This window comes from Gorilla gorilla, chromosome 22, assembly GCF_029281585.2.
Source record: "Gorilla gorilla gorilla isolate KB3781 chromosome 22, NHGRI_mGorGor1-v2.1_pri, whole genome shotgun sequence".
Lineage (NCBI taxonomy): Eukaryota > Metazoa > Chordata > Mammalia > Primates > Hominidae > Gorilla > Gorilla gorilla.
Window position 1 is genome coordinate 36,139,801 of NC_073246.2, and position 24,527 is coordinate 36,164,327.

Sequence of the window (24,527 nt, forward strand, 5' to 3'; positions counted from 1 at the left end):
GCCATCCCATTACTGGGTATACACCCAAAGGAACGTAAATCATTCTATCATAAAGACACATGCATGTGTATGTTCATTGCAGCACTATTCACAATAGCAAAGACATGGAATCAACCTAAATGCCCATCAGTGGTAGACTGGATAAAGAAAATGTGGTACATATACACCATGGAATATTGCACAGCCATAAAAAGAATGAGATCATGTCCTTTGCAGCAACATGGATGGAGCTGGAGGCCATTATCCTAAGCAAACTAATGCAGCAACAGAAAACCCAGTATTGCATGTTCTCACCTATAAGTGGGAGGTAAACAATGAGAACACATGGACACAGAGAGGGGAACAATAGACACTGGGGCCTACTTGAGGGTGGAGGGTGGGAGGAGGGAGAGGATCAGAAAAAATACTCATTGGGTACCATGCTTATTACCTAAGTGATGAAATAATCTGTCCACTAACCCCTGTGCACACGATTTGCCTATATAACAAAATTGCACATGTACCCCTGAACCAAAAATAAAAATTATAATTAAACAATAAATAAAGAATAAGCATGTCTGAAAAGAAATACCACACTGAGACTGCAAGACACTGCGAGACACTCAGTAAAAAGATGATCCCCAACCCTCGCCCTCGCTGCTGGTTGGGAATGGATTGTCTCGCACCCATCTGGTTACACCCTGGTGACACTGTCCTCCTCTTGACCCTCAGGACTTCAGAATCACTCAGTGTTTTAGGGCAGGGAAACTTATTCACATTTTGCCACCTTCTTGGAAAGTGACCTATACTGCTGGTTTCCACTTTTAGAAGATCTAATTAAGGGATGATTGACACTTTCCCTTCCCCAAACCATCTTCAGCTCTTGCTTTGCTTAAGTTAGAATGCCATTTGCCACAGACCTGTTGCTTTGCAACTGGGTGAGAATTTTGGCCCAGGCTGCTTGAATCAGTGACTATCTATCTATCCCGAGTCTCTGAGACTTCAGACAGGCACAACCACTGCCATTCTGTCAGGCAGAGGAGTTTCTGTAAGGGAAAACAGATGAGAAAAAGTTAAGGGAAGACCCACACAAATATGTCAAATTGACTTTTTTTATCTGCTGGTGGCTCATGCCTGTAATCCCAGCACTTTGGGAGGCCGAGGTGGGAGGATCACAAGGTCAGGAGTTCAAGATCAGCCTGACCAACATGGTGAAACCCCGTCTCTACCAAAGATACAAAAAATTAGCCAGGTGCGGTGGCATGCACCTGTAATCCCAGCTACTGGGGAGGCTGAGGCAGGAGAATCATTTGAACCCTAGAGGTGGAGGTAGCAGTGAGCCGAGATAGCGCCACGGCATTCCAGCCTGGGCAACAGGTGAGACTCTGTCTCAAAAAAAAAAAAAAAAAAAAAATTATTTCAGAGTCTCACTGTCACCCAGGCTGCCATGCAGTGGCATGATCTCAGCTCATTGCAACCTCTGCCCCACCGGGTTCAAGCGATTCTTGTGTCTCAGCCTCCTGAGTAGCTGGGATTACAGGCGTGAGCCACCGCAACTGGCCGACTTTTGACAAAGATGCAAAAGTTACTGAGAGGGAGAAAAATGGCCTTTTCAACAATCATGCTGGAGCAATTTATACTCCTCTGCAAAAAAATGAATCTTGACCTAAACCTCACACATTAGACAAAAATTAACTCCAAATATGTCATGAACTTAAGTGTAAAATACAAAATTTTAGGAAAATGTAAGAGGAAGTTATGGGGACGTAGTGATCAATGACATGTTCCTTGACTTGATACCAAAAGCATGATCCATAAAAGAAAAAATTGATAAATTTTACCTCCTCAAAATTAAAAAAAATTTTAAAACATTTGCTCTGAGAAAGACCCTATGAAGAGAATGAAAAGACAAGTTACCTCCTGAGAGAAAATATTTGCAAACCACATATGTTAGTCTGTTTTGCATAGCTATAAAGGAATACCTGAGGATGGGTAATTTGCGAAGAAAAGATATTTACTTTGGCTCGTGGTTCTGCAGACTGTACAAGAAGCACAGTGATGGCATTGACTTCTGAGAGGCCTCAGGAAGCTTCCAATCATGGCAGAAGGCAAAGGGGAAATAGGCGTGTCATATGGCAAGAGTAGGAGCGAGAGAGAGAGAGAGGAGGAGGTACTAGACTCTTTTAAACAATCAATGCTTGCTGGAACCAATAGAATGAGAACTCACTCATTACGATGGGGAGGGCACCAAGCCATTCATGAGGGATCTGCCTCCATGACCCAAATGATCCCGCCAGGCCCCATCTTTAACTCTGGGGATTCCCTCCCCTCCCCTCCCCTCCCCTCTCCTCTCCTTTCCTTTCTTTTCCTTTCCTTTTTTTGTTTTTTTTTTTTTGAGACAGAGTCTCGCTCTGTCACCCAGGCTGAAGTGCAGTGGTGCATTCTCAGCTCAATGCAACCTCTGCCTCCTGGGTTCAAGCAATTCTCCTGCCTCAGCCTCCTGAGTAGCTGGGATTACAGGTGCGTGCCACTACATCCAGCTAATTTTTTGTATTTTTTTTTAGTAAAGATGGGGTTTCACCATGTTGGCCAGGCTGGTCTTGAACTCCTAACCTCAGGTGATCCGCCCACCTTGGCTTCCCAAAGTTTTTGTTGAGAAGCTCCCAACAATGGGATCTACAACTCTTCCTGTCTCACCTGGCCCAGTGGTTCTTAGCCCTGGCTGCACCTTAGAATCACCGGGGAATCTTTGAAAAAGCTTACAGGTGTGAGCCGCCATGCCCCATGGATCACATTTCAACATAAGATTTGGAGGGGACAAACATCCAAACCATATCACCACATATTGGACAAAATACTTGTATAGACTGTATAAAGAATTCTCAAAACTCAGCAGTAAAAAGCCCCCAAAATCCAATTAGAAAATTGGGGAAAGACAGGAACAAAACTTTTCATTGAAGAGAATATGCAGAAGCACATGAAAAGGTATCCAACACTGTTAGCCATTAGGGAATTGCAAATTTAAACCACAATGAGATATCACTGCACACCTATCTGAACGGCTAGTGATAACACCTGGTGCAGGCAATGATCTGGAGAAACTGGATCACTCACACATTGCTGACAGTGATGTAAATGGTACAGCCCCTCTGGAATAGTTTGGTAGTTTCTTACAGAACTAAACATGTGCTTGCCATATGACCCGGCATTTGCACCCTTGAACATTTATCCCAGAGAAATGAAACCCTGTGTTCACACACAAAAACACCTTTACAAAAATATTCCAAGCAGCTTTACTTGTAATAGCCAGAACCTGGAAACAACCTCGATGTCCTGTGGTGAGTGAATGGTTAAACAGAATGTGGTCCATCCATACTAGTGTCAGTTTCCTGGGGGTGACATTGTACTATAGTTGTGCAAGAGGGTGCTGTTGTTGGGAGAAGCTGGGGGAAGGGGTCTTCCTGAAATATTTCTTACAACTGCGTATGAATCTATACTTACCCCAAATGAAAAGCTTTTAAAAATTCAAGCAATTGTAGGCCGGGCATGGTGGCTCACGCCTGTAATCCCAGCACTTCGGGAGGCCAAGGCAGGCGGATCTCAAGGTCAGGAGATGGAGACCATCCTGGCTAACACAGTGAAACCCCGTCTCTACTGAAAATACAAAAAATTAGCCAGGTGTGGTGGTGCACGCCTGTAGCCCCAGCTACTCGGGAAGCTGAGGCAGGAGAATCGCTTGAACCTGGGAGGTGGAGGTTGCAGTGAGCCGAGATTACCCCACTGCACTTTAGTCTGGGTGACAGAGCAAGACTCCATCTCAAAAAAAAATGTCAAGCAATTGTAGATACTGAGGGCAGCGACCCCAGCACTGGGCTTTTAAAGTCCCTTATGGTGCTGGGAGCTGAGGAAAATGGAGCCTTTGGTTGAAAATGGAATTAATGAGAGCACGACCTCTTACCACATGATTCAGCTGTCATGCTCTGTGGTATTTACCTAAATAAACTGAAAACTTATGTCCATGCAAAAACCTGCACACAGATGTTTATAGCAGTTTTATTCATAATTGCTGAGACTTGGAAGCAACCAAGATGCTCTTCAGTAGGTGAATGGATAAACAAACTATACATCCTGGCAATGAAATATTACTCAGTACTAAGAAGAAATTAGCTACCAAACCATGAAAAGACATGGAGGAACCTAAAATGCATGGTACTACGTGAAAGAAACCAATCTGAAAATGCTATATACAGTCATGCACTGTATAGCAATGTTTCGGTTGATGATGGACCGCATACATAATGGCTATCCCATAGGACTATAATACTGTATATTTACTGTACCCTTTCTGTGTTTAGATACACAAATCCCTTTGTGTTACAATTGCCTGCAGTATTCCCTACTGTAATATGTTGTACAGGTTTGTAGCCTAGGAGCAATAGGCTATGTACCGTATAGCCTAGGTGTGTTGTAGGTTATGCCACTAGGTTTGTGTAAGTACACTTTATGATGTTCACACAACTACAACATCACCTAATGGCTGATTTCTCACAATGTTTGTCTGTCATTAATAAATGCATGACTCTACGTATGATTCCAACTATATGACATTCTGGAAAAGGCAAAACTGTGAAAACAGTAAAAAGATGAGTGGTTGCCAGAGGTTGGCTGGGAAAGAAAGGATGAATAGGTGGAGCACAGAGGATTTTTAGGGCAGTGGAACTATTTTGTATGGTAGTACAATAGTGGATTCATGTCATGCATTTGTTCAAACCCTCAGAATGTACGACACCAAGAGGGAACCCTGATGTAAACCTGGACTTTGGGTGATAGTGATGTGTCAGTGTAGCTTCATTGTTTGTAGCAAACGTCCCACTCTGGTGTGGGATGTCGGTAGTAGGGGAGTCTGTGCCTGTGTTGGGGCAGGGGATAGACAGGAATTCTTAGCACCTTCCACTCAAGTTTGCTGTGAACCTAACTCTGCCCTAAAAAAGAAAGTCCATTTGAAAATAATATTAATTGCTTCTCAGCCTTTTGGCTAAGATCAGTTATAAAAATTAATATTAGCAAACCTCTATTAATATTTTTCCACAGTTCAAGGTGCTTTTAAGAACATTTTCTCCTGTAAGCCTTATGACCATCCTCTGGGGCAGGTGGAAGGTGGAGTGTGTTAAATGATGGTGAGTCCTATGCGCAGAGTACCTGCAGCAAAGGCCTGGGGAAGAAGTGAGCCCTGCATCCTCTCACTCCCATAGCCAGCAGGAGGCACCCATGTGGTCAAGGACACACTTTTCCTTCAAGGATGGGGATAGGGCGAGGGTGGGGATTGGGGCTCACCAGTGGAATGAGCTGGGGGTGGGTGTTGAGGCTCCAGCTCAGACAAGCTGGATAGAGGCAAGGAAAAGAGGTGTGCGGTCCCAGTATGAGGGTAGGACCAGGTCAGGGAAGGGCTAGGTGCCAGCTGGGTCACTGGCTGCCACAGCTTAGCACGTCAGTGGGACACTACTGTGCAGACAAGGAAGGGAGAGGAGGAAGGCAAAAAGAAGGCCAGTAATGGGGTCCAATAAAGGACATTTTGGATCTCAAAATGGAAGAGGTACGAGTCTGAAATCTGGGATGGATCCAGTAATAAACCCAAAGTGCTGATTTATGTTGGGAATTTATATGTAGTCAGAAAATGGGAGAGGATACAGTGCGAGCGATTTTTCTGGGGGCCATGACTAGGTCCCATGACTGCTGGTTTTCCTCCTTTATGCTTTCTGAAGTTATTTATCTCTTTACCAAGCACTTGTGCTGGGCACGTGGTTGGGTACATAGGCATTCCTGCTGCCAAGTTTGGTGGAGAAAGCTGTCTCCCTCTTGTGGTCTCCTGGGGAAACCACTTGGTCTTCTCTTGCCAAGGAGAGAGGGGCTGGGATTTTGGGAGTCTTCAGAGGCCACCTTGGTGCTTCCAGGTGTGAGGCCACCTCCGGACAAGAAGCAAACAAAGATTGGGAAGTGGAGCTCAGGCTTGACTCTTTCTTGGGTATTTTAGACCAAAGGGAATTCACAGGAAACCTGAAAACTGGGGGAAGTGAAGAAGAAAATAAAGCAACTGCAGATGGGGCAGAAGATTCTAGAGTCTTAGGGGCTAACTAGTGCTGCCACTTTGGTAGAAGGAACAAAATGTTTGGAAAGAGCCAGGCAAGGAGTGCTTTATCCTTCATGTCCTCTTTCTGTGAGCAGCTCTCATGACCCTATCCAAGATGACCAGGGACACCCTCTTCCTATGCAGTGTGGCAGCAGAGTCCCACTCTTCTGCAGACTGTAATGATGTTTCCTTATGAGAACAATTACAATGATTTGAGAGCAAGCAATGGTGTTCTAAGTACCTGTGGTTGTCTAATTCCTTGTAACAGGACCAAAGTCTTGGATCTCCTTGACATCCTTGGAGATCTGGTGTGGTCAGCAGAGGTGTTGACTTGGGCCATGTGGCACAGGTGGCCAAGGGGCCAGTGCTCCTGCCTCCTGGGGCATCCCAGTCCATCTCAGCTTTGGGGAATCCCAAGGCTGACCTCGTCCTTACCAATGACCGAATCCAGTGGTTAAGAAAGGAAAAAGTGTTGATGCTTACTGGAAACACAGGAAGGAGAGTTGCCCTAGTGGCAGCTCTGTTTGGAACTTGAGGAAGTCAGATTGGACGCCCCTGGGAAGCAAGCCCCTTCACCTCCGGGGATGAGGGGCCACTCATCTTGGTGACCTACTGCATTAGGGTGGCCTTTAATCACTGCGGGTAATGGCCCATGGCCTGTCTTTCTCTCCCTGCTGACCATGAGCTACAGGAGGGCAGATCAGGTCCCTTCACTGGGTCCTTTCTAGTGAAACTCAGCTGTGCGGGGATGACAGGGTCAGCTTTTTGGCCCTTGTCATGATGCACTGAATCCCAAGAGAGTTGGTGAACTTAATTAGAGCCAGAGGCTCTTACTTGTCTGCATCTGCTGCCTTTAATCCCAAATGAAGATGTTTTTAAAATCCCTAGACATTTTGCTTTTACATTTCTGATTTCATTTTACTTTAAACTTTTTATTTTGAAAATTTTCAAGCCTGCAGAAAAGTTGCAAGAATAGTGCAATGGACATCTGCCTGCTCCTGACCTACACTTACCAGTGGTTAACATTGCCACATGAGTCTCTAGCTCTTTCCATATGGAAACTTATTACTATCATTTACTGAACCATTTGACAATAAGTTGCAGACACCATGATCCTTCATTCTCTAAACATTAAGATGAAGAACACTCATTTTCATAATCACAACACAGTTATTACATTCAGAAATTTCAACACTAACACAGTACTAATCTGTAATATGCAGTCTAAGTTCATATTTAACCAATGTCCCAAAAATGTCCTTTACAGTAATTTTCTTTTCTGTTCCCAAGTAAAGACCTTTTATCCTTAGTGTCAACAATTGTTGAAAAGGTGGATTTGGCTACATGCACACTCATGCACCTGTGTGCACACACACCCATACACACATGGTTTTAGTTTATTTACTCATTTATTTTTGGTGACAAGCAGCCTCCCCTGCTGCTGCAGGCTTCTAACCACTCTCCAGGCTCATTCTTCCCAGTGCTGGAGAAAGCGGCTCAAGGACTCTGTCTCATCTTGTGGGAGAAGGAAGGGAGGATGAATTCAAACAGGATTTGAGGCCTGGCCCCAGTTTTCCTGCAAGGATATTCTGCTCTTGAATTATCAGTGGGATTCAGGGAGCTTTTGCTTTTAACTTACCATCGTCCATGTATAGAATCAGAAAACGTGGAGCCGAAGGAGTCCACGGAGGTCACCTGCTGCTCATCTTTCCTCCTCATTTGACAGAGAAGAAAACTGGAATTCAGGGAGGTGGTGTGACTTTGCCAAGCTCACTTAGCCAGTGCTGATTTTTTTTTAGGTGTCCAGCTATTTTGCAGACACCCAAATCTGGGGAGCAGGGAACACATAGAAAGAGTGGTCCCCAGAGAGAATGAGAACCAGTGACATGAACATGCTTCTTGAAAGATGAAGAGGCAAAACTTTGGGTGCCATGTTGCCCCTGTGACTTGTAGCTGCAGGGGAGCTGGGTGTCAGGCTTACTACCTCTGAGGGGTGAGGGGCCAGGCTGAGGTGGTTCCCAGGCTCTTGGTGCTTTCTGTCGGGAGTCCAGGCAGGCAGAGAGCTGTGAGACTATCTATGCTTCTTGTCTAACCACTCTGGGTTTTGGTGTCCTACTTTGGCTTGGAGTCCACCATGAAGAATTCACCATAACCTGCTCTTCTTGCTTTTGAACTCACCAAGGGATGAGACACATGCTCAGGGTGAATGAAAAATCGTATTTAAAATAATCCTTTCTTAAGTCATACCCAATCTTACTTCATACAATGTGGATCTTACAGGATTCAACAATTAGTTAAAAAGTCATGAGCTAACAAAATAGGAGCTTTCTGCCAAGAACCCCTGTGCTGTGGGTTTTGGGGTTGGAATCAGTTGCTTGATTTATGGGGATCCCATCCACTGGAAATGCAGAACCACGTGCCAGAGTGCTGGAGCATCATTCCTCCTGAAGATGGCTTGGAGGAAAGCCTGACCAAGCTGCATCTGTTTTGCAGATTAAGAGAGACACACACAAAACAAACTATTGTGTCCCTGCACTTCCATGACCTGTGATGGCCCAAGCAAAGCCGTGATGGCTGAGCATTAACATGCAGTGAATGGAACTTGGCCTTCTTTGGAAAAAATCTTTTTTGTTTTGAAAAATATTTGAACACCATATTCAGAAGTTCATGACTACCGAGAGGGAGTTTTGGGCAAATAATCAGCCCCTATCCCCTTTTCAGGATAGATTTTCTGTTTTAATTTCCAACAACAAACAGCATGAACAGAATATGGACATGTATTGAGAGTTTTCTATGTGCCAGACACTGTTCTAAATGCATTACCTATTGTTTTCTTCGATCCTCAGCACAGTCCTATGAAATAAGTTCCCATTTACAGATGAGGAAACCAAGCCTGAGAGAAGAGGTTAAGTAACTTGGCTAAGGTCACACAATAATGAAACAGCAAAGTCAGATTCAAATACAGGTAGTCTGGTGCCCAAATGCACACTCTTAACCACTATTCTTTATGTTCTCTTAACAAATTCGTCATTCTGTTGTAAGTGAGTGAGTGTTAGAGGTGGGATGTGCCTGGAATGCAGATTCCTAGGTGATTCTTCTTGGGTGTAGATCTGATATGATTTTGCCAACTTCTAAGCCAATGTGGGGCATTCAGGTCACAGGACTGGATCTGTAGTGTGTTGTTGAGCCCTGGTAGGTGGTGTGGCCTCTGGGTGAGGTAACAGCACTGCTTCATTTACCAAGTGAATGTTGGGGAGAAGGAGAGTGGTAGGCAGCCTCCAAAATGGCCCCTAGTGATCCCCAGGTCTTGGTATTTATGTCCTTGTGTAAATCCTTCTCCTCCAATGTCAGCTGGACTTAGCGACTTGCTTCTAACACATGGAATGGGGCAGAAATGATGGAATGCTACTGCCAAGATGGACTTATAAAAAGACAGTGCTGGCCGGGCATGGTGGCTCACGCCTATAATCCCAGCACTTTGGGAGGCTGAAGTGGGCAGACTATGAGGTCAAGAGATCAAGACCGTCCTGGCCAACATGGTGAAACCCTGTCTCCACTAAAAATACAAAAATTAGCTGGGCATGGTGGCATGCGCCTGTAGTCCCAGCTACTTGGGAGGTTGAGGAAAGACAGTACCTTCCATCTTGGGTACTCATTTTCTACTGGCTCACTCGTCCTTGGGGAATCCAGCCAGCATGCTGTAAGGTAGCCCTGTGGAGAGACCCACACAGTAAGTGAGTGAGATCTGCCAAAAACTGAATGAGTGAGCTTGAAGATGAATCTGTCCGACCCCAGTCAAGCCTTCAGATGAAACTGCAGCCCTGGCTGACAGCTTGACTGCAACCTCATGAGTGACCTTGAGCCAGAGGCACTCAGCAAAGCTGTGTCTGGATTCCTAACTGGCAGCAATTGTGGCATGGTAAACGTTTGTTGTGTTCAGCTGCTAAGCTTTGGGATGATTGGTTACACTGCAATAGATAACGAATGCAAGGAGCAGCTGGGACCCATCTCCTCCTTTAGGTGTCACCTGAGGTGCTCAGATGGACTAAGCCTTGGTCAATCTGCAGGTTTTCACCAGCCCCTCTGGTGGTTCCTGGGTGTGCACTGAATGTGTATGTTTTGCTTGATGTCTGAGGGTGGCAGAAAGGAAAGTGAGTTTGGACCAACCACCAGGGTGTAGACAACTGGCCTGGCCATTGAAGCCCCTGTCTCCCTACTCCATTCTGAACTTGGATGAGGAGACAGATCATTCAGGCTTGTGGGAGCCACAGCCACCCAATAAGTTTTACCTCATGCTCTTGCCATCCAGGTACCCTGATTCCCTCACCAAAAAATAAATCTTGACCGAAAACTCTAAATTATACACAGCACTTCCATGTACATTCTCCTTTGAATTCTTATAATTGCCCTAGGATGCAGGTAGATGAGGAAACTGAGTCTCCAATGCTGGTGTAACTCTCTGTATTGTTTACAAGTTCTTTTACGTTCAAGGTCTCTTCCAAGACATACTTATGTTTGAGCTCAGAGGAGTTGAAAGAACTGCTGGAGCCAGGACCTAAACTCAGACAAAAGAAAGAGAGCCCCAGCATAGCACCCTGCTGCCCCTGCCTGGCTTCTAAGCCTCTGTGTACCTCTGAGCCTCACCCTGCCTCTTGGGTACCACAGAAGAAACACTTCTCAGGAGAGACCATCTGGAGAAGGAGAGCTGAGGAGTTAGGCTCCCCTCAGAGGGGGTTCTTTAAAAATTCTGAAATGATGTCATTGAAAAATATGCACGCACACAAAAACAAAACCCCCTCTGAAAACCACATTTTTTTTCTAGTTATAAATTGAGGATAATAAAATTGTGTTTGATTTTCAGGGTTTTTATGAAGATTAATTTTTATGAAGAGTAATTACTTGGTTAATTAATTCAGTAACTCAACAAATATATAACAGAATGTTTTACATGTCCCAAGTATTATTCCAGATACTCAGAATGGTGGAGCACAAGATCCAGAAAATTTCTCCCCACATGGGCTTGTATTCAAGTGAAAAGATGTACTTCCTCTGCAGGAGCTGAACATTTCTATGGTTATAATTAGTGTGCAGAGGTGGGCTACTTTTTTCACTGAATTTATGTCGTATGTACTGTTGCATAGGTTTTAGTCACTCCAGTATTAAATAATTTAATTGCAACAGTTTACTTAATCTTGCCTAATTGATGGGCATTTTGATGTTTTCAGTTTTGACCATTATGAAGAGAGTTTCTGTAAACCATTCTGTATAATTAACTTTCAACAATTCTTTTGAATTATTTCCACAAAATAAATTCATAGGAGGGGATTTGGGCTAAAGGATGTGAATTTTTTTTACTCTTTTTAGATAATACCAGATCACATTCCAGAAATTATCAAATCAAATAACTATCAACAAGGTTTTTTTTTTATACCCAGCATTCCTAGCATTGGTTTCTTGATCATTTAATTCCTTTTTGCTAGTTTCATAGGTACTTGAATTTTATGAAGTTGAACATTTTCTTTCATGTCATATAAACAAATCTAGTTACATTGGATTAAGATGTGGTAATAACATCTCAAAAGTTGTAGTGATGGCCAGGCATGGTGGCTCACGCCTGTGATCCCAGCACTTTGGGAGGCTGAGGCGGGAGGATCACCTGAGGTCAGGAGTTTGAGATCAGCCTGGCCAACATAGTGAAACCTCATTTCTACTAAAAATACAAAAATTAGCCGGGTATGGTGGTGCATGCCTGTAGTCCCAGCTCCTTGGGAGGCTGAGGCAGGAGAATTGCTTGAACCAGGGAGGTGGAGGTTGCAGTGAGCAGAGATCGTGCCGATGCACTCCAACCTGGGCGACAGAGCAAGACTCTGTCTAAAAAAAAAGAAAAAAAATTGTAGTGACTTAAAATGACAAAAGTTCATTTCTTTCTCATGCTAGATTCCCACTGTGAGTTAACCTGTTCCTATCCTCATTCTAGGGGCCAGACGGTGGGGCAGCCACCATCTGAAACGCTGCTGGTCATTGAGGCAGTAGACAAGGGAGAGTAGCAAATTACGTATAGGTTATTAAACAGTCTGGCTGGAAGTTACACATGTTACTCCTGCCATTTCATTGGCCAAAGCAAGTTACATGGCCATATCCTACTTCAAGTGCAAGGGACCTTTGATTCTATCATGGGACCAAGAGAAGATACAGAAAAACCAGGAAGGTAGAACTAATGACCATCACATCATGGTTTAGTATTTGTGAATTTTCTTTTATAAATTGACTATTTATCCTTTTATTGCCTTTTGGTATGCAGTGATCCAGAGAGAAGAGTATAACGTTCTTTATTTGATGCTTTTCTCTGGGAATGTTATGTTCTCACATCATCACCCAGTGGAACTCTGATATGGCCTTTCCTCTTCTTCCTGTTCTTTTACCAACCCAAGATCAGCATTAACTGGGGGTGTTTCTTACTTTGTCTTCCCTTTTCCTTTTTGCTAAGTCAGAATGACAACCTTGAGAAGCATCCAATCATCTTTTCCCCATTCTTAATGCCTGGGCATTGCTCTCTCGGGTTTTCCTGCAGTTTTCAGACTAATTGGCATGAAGCCTGAGGAGTCACTTTGAGCCAAAATGTCAATGGACCTAACTAAGTGGTGATTACAGGATAGTGAGTTACTTGTTCCCTTTCAAAGGCAAGCCAGTTTGGCTTCACTTCTGGTTAACTGGTGCTTCCTTTGATGTCACTCGCGTAAAAGAGAGTGTCATTAAAAACAATCGAAGCGGCCAGGCGTGGTGGCTCCCACCTGTGATCTCAGCACTTTGGGAGACCGAGGCAGGCGGATCACAAAGTCAAGAGATTGAGACCATCCTGGCCAACACGGTGAAACCCTGTCTCTACTGAAAATACAAAAAATTAGCTGGGCTTTTTGGCGGGCGCCAGTAGTCCCAGCTACTCGGGAGTCTGAGGCAGGAGAATCGCTTGAACTTGGGAGGTGGAGGTTGCAGTGAATAGAGATTGTGCCACTGCACTCCAGCCTGGGTGACAGAGCGAGACTCCATCTCAAAAACAAAACAAAACAAAACATAAACAAAAAGAACAATCAAAGCATATTTGTGCTCCATTTAAAAAGCCATTTGGTGCATTTTTCATTATCTGACCGAGAGTATGTATTTGCTTTAGATAAATGCAGATCTAATTTTCCTTTCAATATAAACCTGAGAACTCTAATGAGCTGACTCTTGTCTTTCTCATTGGATCTAGCACTTCATGTACACACTAATTAGAAAAGAAACAGTTTGATGAGGTAAAGATGTGGTTTCCATTGTGGGCAGAACTTTCAGGAAAATGATGCTGTTCTTAGTAGGGATTCCTAGCACTGGCTGGAATATCCCCATTTGGGGAGGAGGATCTCAAATACAGAAAGAGGGAGGAATCACTTATGGTAAGAGAACAATGTGTGTGTGTGCATGCATGTGTGTGCACATGGGTCTGGGAGGCCACACAGATACTGGCAAAAGAGAAGTTGAGAAAGTCAACTCCACCCAGTTCTGGAGAGGCAGGTCCCTAGGACACATCTCTAGCGGCTGAATGCTGAGAAATGCCTGCTTGGGCAGTGGGTTTAAAGGGGGGACAGGGCTCTCTTCCACTTGCTCTCAGGGTGGGTTAGGAGCTTTGCAACAAAAACAATGGGGTCTATAACTCTTCCTGTCTCACCTGGCCCAGTGGTTCGTAGCCCTAGCTACACATTAGAATCATGGGGGAAGCTTTGAAAAATATTGATATCCGGGCCCCATCCTCTAGAGATTTGTATTCAGTTGGTCTGGAGTGAAGCCTGGGCTTCTGCATTTTTTTTTCAAGTGAACAAGGTTGAAATCCAATGAAGCACAAATGTATCATGCCCCTTCTTGTGCCTAATGTGTCAAAATATCCATTCACCATCAAACAACCACACTTGGGGGTGTTTGTTTGTTTTTCATGCTTAAGACGGGCAGTTATCTTAACTCTTTTCTTTGAAGTTCCATGGAGTGGTGATGTGGTTTGGCTGTGTGCCCCGCCAAATCTCATCTTGAGCTGTAGCTCCCATAATCCCTACGTGTTGTGGGAGGGACCTGGTGGGAGGTAATTGAGTCATGGGGGTGGGCTTTTCCCATGCTGTTCTCATGATAGTGAATAAGTCTCAGGAGATCTGATGGTTCTATAAAAGGGCAGTTTCCCTGCACATGCTTTCTTGCCTGCTGCCATGTCAGATGTGACTTTGCTCCTCCTTCACCTTCCGCAATGACTGTGAGGCCTCCCCAGCCATGTGAAACTGTGAGTCCATTAAACCTCTTTCTTTACAAATTACCCAGTCTTGGGTATGTCTTTATTAGGAGCATGAGGACAGACTAATATAAGTGGTTTGAATGGTGGTCCCCCAAAATATATGTGAATATCCTGGATTCTTTGAATGTGACCTTATTTGGAAAAAGAGTCTTTATTAATATAACTAAGTAAAGTCAGGCAGCTTGAGATAAGATCATCCTGGATTACCCAGGTGGGTCTTAAATCTAATGACAAATGCTCTTATAAGAGACAGAAAATGATAAGACAGAGACACAGAGAAGAGGGTATAGCCATGTGAAGATGGTGGCAGAGGTTGGAGTGATGTGGCCACAAGCCAAGGAATGCCTGCAGCCTTTGGAAGATGGGAGAGGCAAGGAAGGCTCCTCCCCTAGAGCCTCTGCAGGGAGCGCAGCCCTGCTGACACCTTGATTTCAGAAGTCTGCCCTCCAGAATCATGAGAAAATAAACTTCAGTTGTTTTAAGTCACCAAGTTTATGGTAAATTATTACAGCAGCCACAGGAAACAAAATATATCCTATTGAATCCCTTTTCCTTTATGCATCCTTTCCTTGGTGCTTTTCCAGATGTCTTGGCTATTTTATGAAATTTATGAAATTTAGTTTTATGAATAAAGTTTATGAAATTTCCATTTTTTTTTTCTGATTTCTACACATCCCTCTTGACAGATGCATACTGGTGCAACAACTTGCACACAGCAGCAGCTGATGCAAACTCATGGCTGTGGCTCTGTTGAAGATCCTATCTAACTGGAGTCTTTGTAGTACTAAGTTGATGCTTTAGGTTACAGAGAGAAGTGATGGCAGTAGAGCTAGGAAATAGGGAGAGGGAAACTCTAGGGCATGAGGCTAGAGCCAGAACAAATTTTATGGGCCAAATGCATGATTTGCAGCTGTTTATGAGAAAGGATCCTTGTGCATTGCCTTGGGGGAAGGGCAGGGGCATGTTGGAACTTTAGAGCCTGAGAATGTTCTAGGTCTTCAGAGCCTGAGAATATTCTAGGTCTTCAGAGTCTGAGAAAACTTTAGATCTTCTTTCTTGGTAAATCCCTCTCAGTGTCTTATGTAGAAAAATAGCTCCTCCTACTAAAATGGGCAGAAGCAGAGGGGAGCAGAGGTGGGTGTGTCACAACACAATATTTCTAAGTATTTACTGGCATTGAGTGAGGGCTCACATTAACCATGAATGTCATGCCTGGGACACCTGGAGAAAATGATGTGAAGGACAAGGGGAGTCCCAGCTGGGTCTTATGCCAAAGAATGGTGGAAGAAGGGGAACCCAGGTGGATCCAAGGAACAGATCTGGGGGACCTTGAACAGGAAGTCTAGAAACAACAGAGGCCAAGAAGAATGGGGAGTAGTCAGGTCGGTCATGGCCAGCTGGGGAGGGCTCAGACCTCTCCTCCCCTCTTCCCACACCAGGGAGCTGCCACACCAGAGAGAGCTGGCTCTGCTGATATTGGGTTATTTTTTAAAATAAACTTTTAATTTTAGAATAGTTTGAGATTTGTGGAATTGTTGTGAAGATGGCCTAGAATTTCTATGTGCCCCACATTCCCTCTTATTAATATTTTACATGTTCACTAATTAACATTAGTATGATACATTTGTCACAATTAATGAACAGATATTAAGGCATTATTTTTAATTAAAGTCAACCCTTTGTTCAGATTTCCTTAGTTTTTCTCTAATGTCTGTTTTCTGTCCCAGGATTCCATCCTGGATGCCACATTGCATTTAATTATTGTAAATTCTTAGGCTCCCCTTGGTTGTGAGAGTTTCTCAGGTTTTCTTTGTGACGACCTTCACAGTTTTAAGAAGTACTGGTCAGGTATCTTGTAGCCTGTTCCTCAGCTGAGATTTGTCTGGTGTTGTTCTCATGATTAGACTAAGGTTATTGGATTTGGGGAGGAAGACCACAGAAGTAAAATACCATTCTCATTACATCGTATCAGATGTACAGACTATCAACATGATTTATCACTGCTGATTTTAACCTTGACCACATGGTTGAGGCAGTGTTTTTTTCATATTTGCACATTGTAAAGTTACTCTTTTTCTCCCCTTCCCATTTTGCACTCTTTGGAAGGAAGTCATTATGTACAGCACACACTTAAGTAATGGAGAGCTGTTTGCCTTCTTGAGGTGTACTCCACCCTACAGAAATTATTTGGAATTCTTCTGCACAAGAGATTTACTCATTCTCCCCCATGTATTGGTCTGGGCACTTATTTATATTAGTATGATCTCACTGATATTTATTTTATACATTGGGTTATCATCCAATACTACTTTCTAATTTTGTTGCTCAAATTGTTCCACCTTTGGCCATTGAGAGCTCTTTCGGTTAGTTCCTGTGTCCCTTTGACATAGAAATGTGGGGTTTTTGTTCTTGCTTTTGCCTTGAGCACTTTCTTACTTTTTGGCCCTACAAGATGTCCCAGGATTATTTTGTAGGTATCTTTCTTGCTCCAGTCCTAGAAGCAGCCAGTTCTCTAAGGAGGCCTGGTTCCTTTTATTGGAGAATGCTATTAGAAACCAAGATCTAGGTGGTAGGTGTGCTCATTGCCACTGAGTGGTCATTGAATCTAGGCCCCCTCAACTGACAGAGTAAGGATATATGTATGTGTGGTATACTAACTTGTGTATTTACACATATCTTAAATATTTTTATATGTAACTACTTGTATCTATATTAAGCCAAATATGTGTTCATACTGATGTCTCCAACTCTAATCTATTACTACATAGATCATTCTAGCCTCTTTCCCTTTCCTGTCTGTAACCTCCCACTCTAACATTAAGAAACCTAGCCCTTACCATCTGCTATCCATTTACTTAATTGTTCAGTTTCAGTATGCATATATAATGATTTCAAAGTTGTTAACTGTACCCTCATGGGAAACGACTTTATCAGCTAGAGTACAGTGCTGGGCTTATGTACAGTTCCTTAACCTTCAGTCTTACAGACTCCACTCACTTCCAAAGTTACTGTACCTTATTCCTCTACATTCCGCATTTCATCCTGGGATCTTCTGTCTTCTAAAATGATTTTATCCCAGCTTCAATTGAAAAATACCAGAGAAGGAATTACACTTGCACCAGCCCTTGTAGTTAGAATAATTGGGTACTTTGATCATCAGGGACTGTGTTGGTTGCCCTGTTCTGTGCTGAGAGATGGTGTTGGGTTGCTGGGATTGCCTCTCTGTCCATAATCACATGACTGGTATGGAAGAGGAGAAGGTCCCACAAAGGAAATGGGGTGCAGGACAGACAAAACAACAGATGCCCACAGTATTCCACTTCTTAGTCCTACAGCACACATGCACACATCCATCTTCCCACATTTATAGCTAGAAACCTAGCCTTTCCTAATGAAATTTATATGTCTTCTCTTCCCAAAGGCAGTCAAGTTAAAATCCGCATAGTTACTATATGCAGCTGCAAGTCCAGGAGCCCTAAGTGATATGTTTTGTTCTCACCTAGATTTGAATGTGGCTCTTCAGGGTCAGGCAAATTCCTGCCCAAAAGTATTTGGATTCTAACAAAGAAGAAAAAACAGGGTAATATTTAACCAAAGTTATAAATTTTTAATAGAAGAATAGCAAGAGGATTTTCTTGATCAGTAAATATTTGTACTTTTGTAATTTTTTTCATATAATGCTGTGTAGATACTTAATGACTCTATCCATGTTTTAGCCTGGGTCTGTGGAGAAGGCAGACAGTGAAGGATATGGATTCATATGTTCTGGAGACATCAGTTTCTACCCTCAGCATTGCTTAATGTGTGTTCTAATTTTGTTTGCATACAGGGTTCATTTCTCAGTGCTAATTGAAATTCAAATAAGTATCTTTTGTATTCTCATGATAGTTTCATTTAGTAATCACTTTGTGTCTGTCAAGAATTTTATGTATGTTCTTCTTTAACTCCATTAATCTTAGCTGAATTTCAAAGCATTGTAATTAAATTGTATCAAATTGTTTACTTTGAAACCCTTTTTAAAATGTCAATGGACTGGAATTAAATTCTATTAATTGGTACAGAGTGCCTGCAAAGGCAGAATGAGTTGCAATATGTGACCATTGCTAATATGATGAGACCAGAGTTGACATTAATAAAAGAACTGTAATAATTTACCATCTGTTTGATCAGCTGATGCTTCTTAGCATATCATAAAAGACTACAGAAAGAAGAAAGCTATTTTCAGTTCATGAAAGGTAATGATGTGATTCCAAGCAGAACCTTTCAGTGGTTGCATCTTTATCACTTCCATTCTTTTAAGAATTCTGCTATATCACACACACACACACACACACACACACACAAACACACACACACAGTTTCCAAGTTCCTCAAATGGTAGAATATTTTAAATATTTCCGTTTAACAAATCAATGTTTTTAACATGAAAATCCAAGTTGAATATAATTGTGCCACCCACAAAAATGATAGGGTTTATAAAAAGTGGGATTTCATAGATATTATAGGTTATGTAGACCAATATTAGGACATAAGTTTAAAATCTGCTGAATAAACATCATCTTCTCTCATTTCTATCAATGTATTGCTATGACTGGGTATATGAGCTTATTTGGAGATAATGTCAAAAGTTTCAATTTAAGACTGTTTATGAATGTGGGACCCTGCCCTCTGCTACCTGGCTTCCTGGCCTCCCCATAACAGATAACTCTGATTAGTAGTGCTTCACAGCTCAAAAATCTTCAGTAACTCCTTAGTCTTCCACCTATGTTCTTCCACACTTTGGTTATCACTTGCCCATTTCCCTTATTTCTCATCAATTATTTTCCTTTTACTCCTGTTCTTTCCTCTGCCTGGGAACCTCTTCCCAGTTTTGTCTAGCGGTTTCTGAGGGCAGTGGCCCTGTCTGGCTCATGGCATAGCTCATGAGTGGTTATAATGTTTCCATAGATATTTGCCAACAAATGAACAACTATTTACATTCTACCCATTTTTCAAAACCAGGCTCAAATAATACCACTTCTAAAAAGATCTCTCTGATTCTTCATCTGGAACTAACCTCTATGTCCATACGTTGTGATCTAGAACTCCTTTTGTTATAGCACTGTTTACATACGGACATCCTCTGCTGATAATCTCTACTTACACATCTTCTAGAACATGCGGTAATATAGAAATTCCTTCCTCTTTCCATAAAAAGAAATCGCCAGCCAATCTTATGTTTGCCCCACATATTTGCTGCTTTTTTTCCCACAAATGACAATATGACTCTTTTCCAACCAAAGTTTACCCCCTCTACGTGTGTTCTAGAACCTACCTTTTCTTCTTTTGATAAGGTACTTGCTCCCTCTAGCTCCTCTAACATCAATCTATCAGTCTTCTTCTCTTTACAGAATAATTTTCACCAGCACTCAAATGTGTTCTAATATTTCTCTTCTTAACAAATAATTCCTGTTGATGTCATATACTTTAGGAATCACCATCACATTCTCTTTCCTCCCTTTCATAGCAAAACTTCTTGAGTTGCTCATGGTACCTGTTTCTCGTCCTCATCTTTTATTCTCTCCTCATCCCAGTTAGACTGGGTTTATAACCCCACCAGCTCACTGAGTTTGTTTCTACTGAGGCCACCAGATTGACCTCTATGTTGCAAGACCCCACGGTCATTTTTATGTCTATATTTATTCAAGGTCTCAGAGGCATTTAACATAGTGTTGATAACTTCAATTTTTTTTGAAATATTCTTTTACGTTGACTTTCATGACACCACACTCACCAGATTTTACTTCTTAGTTGCTCACCAGTAGTGGAGATAAAATGAATCATAAAGAATTCTCAATTAATTCAAAAGAAGGAAGTAAAATAGGGGAAAGGGGAGTGAAGAATAGAGAGGACATATAGAAAACAAATAGAAAGATGGTAAACTGGAATACTACCATATGGATAATTAAATTAGATACAAATGGTCTAAACATCCCAATTAAAAGGCAGATTGTCAGACCGGATAGCAAGACCCCATTATACACTGCCTACAAAAAATTATATGAAGACACAGATAGATTAAAAGTTAAAGGATATAAAATATATACTCTATTAACACTAATCCAAAGAAAGCGGAATTGTCCATATTAGTTTTAGACAAAGTAGACTCAGAACAAGGACTATTACAGGGATGAAAAAGGAGAGTTCATAAAGAAAAAGTGATCTATTTATAAGGAATACGAAACAATTTTAAATGTATATTCATCAATAACAGAGCTTCAAAATACATGAAGCAAAAACTAACATAACTGAAAGGATAAATGGACAAATTCACAATTATAGTTGAAGATATCAACACTCTTTAATTGATAGGAGAAGAAAATCAACAGGCATATGTAAGACTAGAACAATACATGAACAATGTGATATAATTGACATTTATAGAAAGCTCCCCATGACAAAAACAGAACACTCATTCTTTTAATTTTCATATGGACATTCATTAAGTTCATATGCTAAAGCATAAAACAAGCCTCAATAATTTAAAAGACATGAAATAATACGGAATGTGTTCTCTAGTGATAATGGAACTAAATTAGAAGTCTATCACAGAGATTGCCCATGGGGAACATGCAAAAGGACAGAAAATATGGCCCAAGATTAAAACTTGGGGGAATACCAACGTAGTGGCAGTAGAGGAAGAGCTCTTCAAAGAAGGCCAATGAGAAGAGATCAAAGAAGAATAAGGAGAACCAGGAAAGAGGAGCCATGGAGATAAAGGGAACAGAGAATTTCAAGGAACGACAATGTTATATCTAGAGGTGTCCAATAAGATAAGGACTGAAATAAATCCATTGGATTTGGAGACATGGAGATTACTGGTGACTTTAGCAAGTGAGCAATTGATGGGAAATGAGGAAGTAAAGGCAGTGAGTATCTATTCCTCTTCCAGGCAAATCTCTTTTCTTCTTGGGCAAGCAAAAAACATGAAAACAAGGCAGTGGCTGGAGAGAATCAGGGCCAGAGGAGGGAATTTTTTTCTTTTTTCTTAATTAATTTGTTGTTATTTTAAAGATAAGAGAGATTTGGACATGTCTGTAGGCTGAATATTAAAAGCTGGTGGTAAAAGACAGTTGAAGATACAGGAAAGGAGTTACTTGTTGGAACAATGTTCCCAAGGAGGTGGGAAAGAATGGACTTATTACTGTAGATGGGGGATTCATCTTGAATACAGATATGAGGGGCAACAATATAAGGATGAGTCTAAATGTAGATGAATTTGTAGGTGGCCATGGAAATTGCTCACACAAAGCACCTTCATGGATTCATCTTTTACCTTTCTGCTGACTCCCAAAATGTATTCCTTCTCTTAGCTCTTGAGCTCCAGATTCAACTTCCAGTTTGCACTTATCATGTACAAAAACAAGCTTGTATTCTCCCCAAGTTCCCTTCCTGACTCCTTTTTCTTCCTTTTGTTCCCTTTTGACCCAGACAACTGGAACCTTGAGTTAGCCTTCTGTGTGGCACATTCTAGCCTTTGTTCAGATGAAAAGTTGAGTTTCACTTGTCAAAACTGCAGAGCGTGGAGTGGGCTGCAACGTAGGGGATGGGGTGGAGAGGGGATAATAGAAAATGGGTTTTGAGATGATGACAAATCAGAGATGGCCAGGCTACCTGAGGGTGTCATCCATTCACAGAGGTGAGACAGGTAGGAGATTCTAGGTAGAAAAACAGCAAAATGAAATTCTGTAAGATTAAAAAAGAGTAAAGAGTTTGGAAGGTGGGAAGCAGGCCCTTGAGAAAACTCTGAGCTGGTGAAATTCTGGATATAAGCCCCGTCCACAGTGTTCCTTTGAACTTGATCATGAGCTTGGATGGAATCACTGAAAGCACCAAACTGATATGGACTCCCCAAATCTACTGAGGCTTCCAGCATCCTTCCAGAATCAGGATTTGAACTGTGGGCTTTCCTTTTGTGGTTCTTTTTCCATCTTTCATCCCCATCCCAGTAAGATTCATTTTTGAGTGCTAGATATTCTTCCTCTGCAATGTCTCTCTACTCTGGCCTCCAAATCATACATATCCCCTTTTTTTCTCCTCTTGCCAACCACTGTCTAGATTCCTTGCACCTTCTGTTTCTAGTCAGTTTAGAAATGTTAAAAAAAAGCTTTTCTCATAGTTTTTCTACTCTTGGCAGAGTAGACCTGGCCAGAAGCCAGTAGTAGCAATGTGCATGAAGATGAAATATATATATATATATGTAATAATGAAGTGAAACACTGATCCAACCTTGGAAAATAACTTCCCTAAAAATTTAAATTTATAATCTAGGCCAAGATGTTGATTGCTATTTATTTTCTCTGAGCCAGACATAGTGGCTACAAGTTGCTTGGCTGTCCAAAGGTTCTCACAAGGCATGATAGCCATGCCTCAGGCCCCCTGCAGAGTAGGTTTAATTAGGGTAAATGATACTCATGTTTTGGCCTGGAGACCTTTGCTATGGTCCATTTGCCCCACTGTGAGGTTGGGAATCACCCATGCTGGGCCACTCATGTGCTCCTGTCAGTTAACTCTGAATTTCACACATGCTTGGTTGCGTAAGCCCTCAGAAAAGTGACCTCTTTCTTCCTTCATCTTGACCACCTGGGATCGCCTGTGGTTTTGAGACCACTGTGTTTATACCATTCACAAGCTGGCCATCCCTTGTCTCTTCGACATTATTAAGTTTTTCAAGGACAAACCCTCCATTTTGTGGTAGATACAGCTGCTTTTGACAAAGAAGAGTCTGGAAACAGGGTCTTGTCAAAATTCAGTTCAGATGTGTGGCTGTGTTTACTCTAGCCTTGGTCGGGTGGCAGCAATATGTCTGTTGAGAATAACGGAGCTACCAGTCATGTCAGCACCCACTCCTAGCCCCCTGCTCACGTAATTAAACTGTTCATTCGCCCTCATATCCTCACACTCAAGAAATGTAAAAGCCCATTGGGGCATTTATTAATAATGGCTCTTTCTGGGTCCTACTGTAAAGGAAGAGGTGTCTCCGATTATCATGTGAGGAGAAGAAGCCACGACAGGTGCTGTCACTGAAGCCATGAGAGGTGGGGAAGATGGCAACAAGGCTGGCCCCTCTCAGCCCACCTGAGACTGAGCTGGGTAGGGTGGGCGACATGGGAGGCAGGCAGCTTAGAGGCTTGCAGGAGGCAGCTTAGAGGCTGGTAACACAGTGGTGCATTGGCTCCTGTTGATTGTCCCAGACCTGGGTGTGACTGAGGTAGAAGAAAGACACAGCCCTGGGTCCCTGACTCCTTCTGTTCTGGGGTTTCCCCTGATAGTGGTTATTACCAGGTACCACCTCTTCTAAGGGAGTGTTTGGAAATGTGAAAGGGGCATTTTAGTCACCATGTGCAGGCACTGGCATGACAGGCTGAGCATAGAGGCTAAAACTCAGCAAGACCCAGTATAGTGGCACCAACAGGAAGTCCTCCTGCTGGGATGTGTCCCTTTGAGAAACATGCAGATCTCAAGGCCTCCCAAGGAGGACAGACTCTGAGGCAGGTCTGAATTTAAACATGGCGTCTCGCCCCTGCCTTTGCCTGACTGAAGGGCATTCTCTGTGGGGGCACAGAGCTCTCTGCAGCTGAAAAGAAGGCCTACGGCTCAGCATTTCAGGAGTGGGCACTGCTCCAGTATTAGCTAGGAACATGAAGTGCCTGTAGAGGTTTGAAAAAGACTGCAGGCACTGGCAAAACAAGCCCCCGCAGGTGATGAGACCCATCCTTCACTGTCACCAGAGCAAAGAATGTAGTTCAGTTACTTCCCTAAGAGGAGCACGAGGTTGTCTGGCAGGATTCAAGATGAGACTGGTGTTAGAGGGATGGATGGGAAACAGTATTAGTTTACTACACCACCTGTGACCCCCAGAAAACAAAGGTATCCCCAGAGATAGAAGTTCATTCAGCTTCTAGAAGGCTCTAAATGTTTGCACAACTTGGCTCTTCTCTCCCAGGCACTAACCTCTACTCCTGCCCAGTTGTTGGTCTGTCAGTCTCTTTCCTTGAACCAGAGCAATAACATTTTGACAGTGTTTAGAGCCAAGCTTGGAAACAGAGGTAGACAAGTTTCTGGCTTCAC

The 24,527-nt window shown here is 42.6% G+C and overlaps 1 protein-coding gene across 4 annotated transcripts in view; it reads left to right on the forward strand.

Annotated features, from left to right (window-relative positions):
• The window catches only part of KCNE2 (potassium voltage-gated channel subfamily E regulatory subunit 2), a 190,026-nt gene that overhangs the window by 57,890 nt on the left and 107,609 nt on the right, over positions 1 to 24,527 (forward strand). The gene's annotated exons all lie outside the window — the stretch shown is intronic.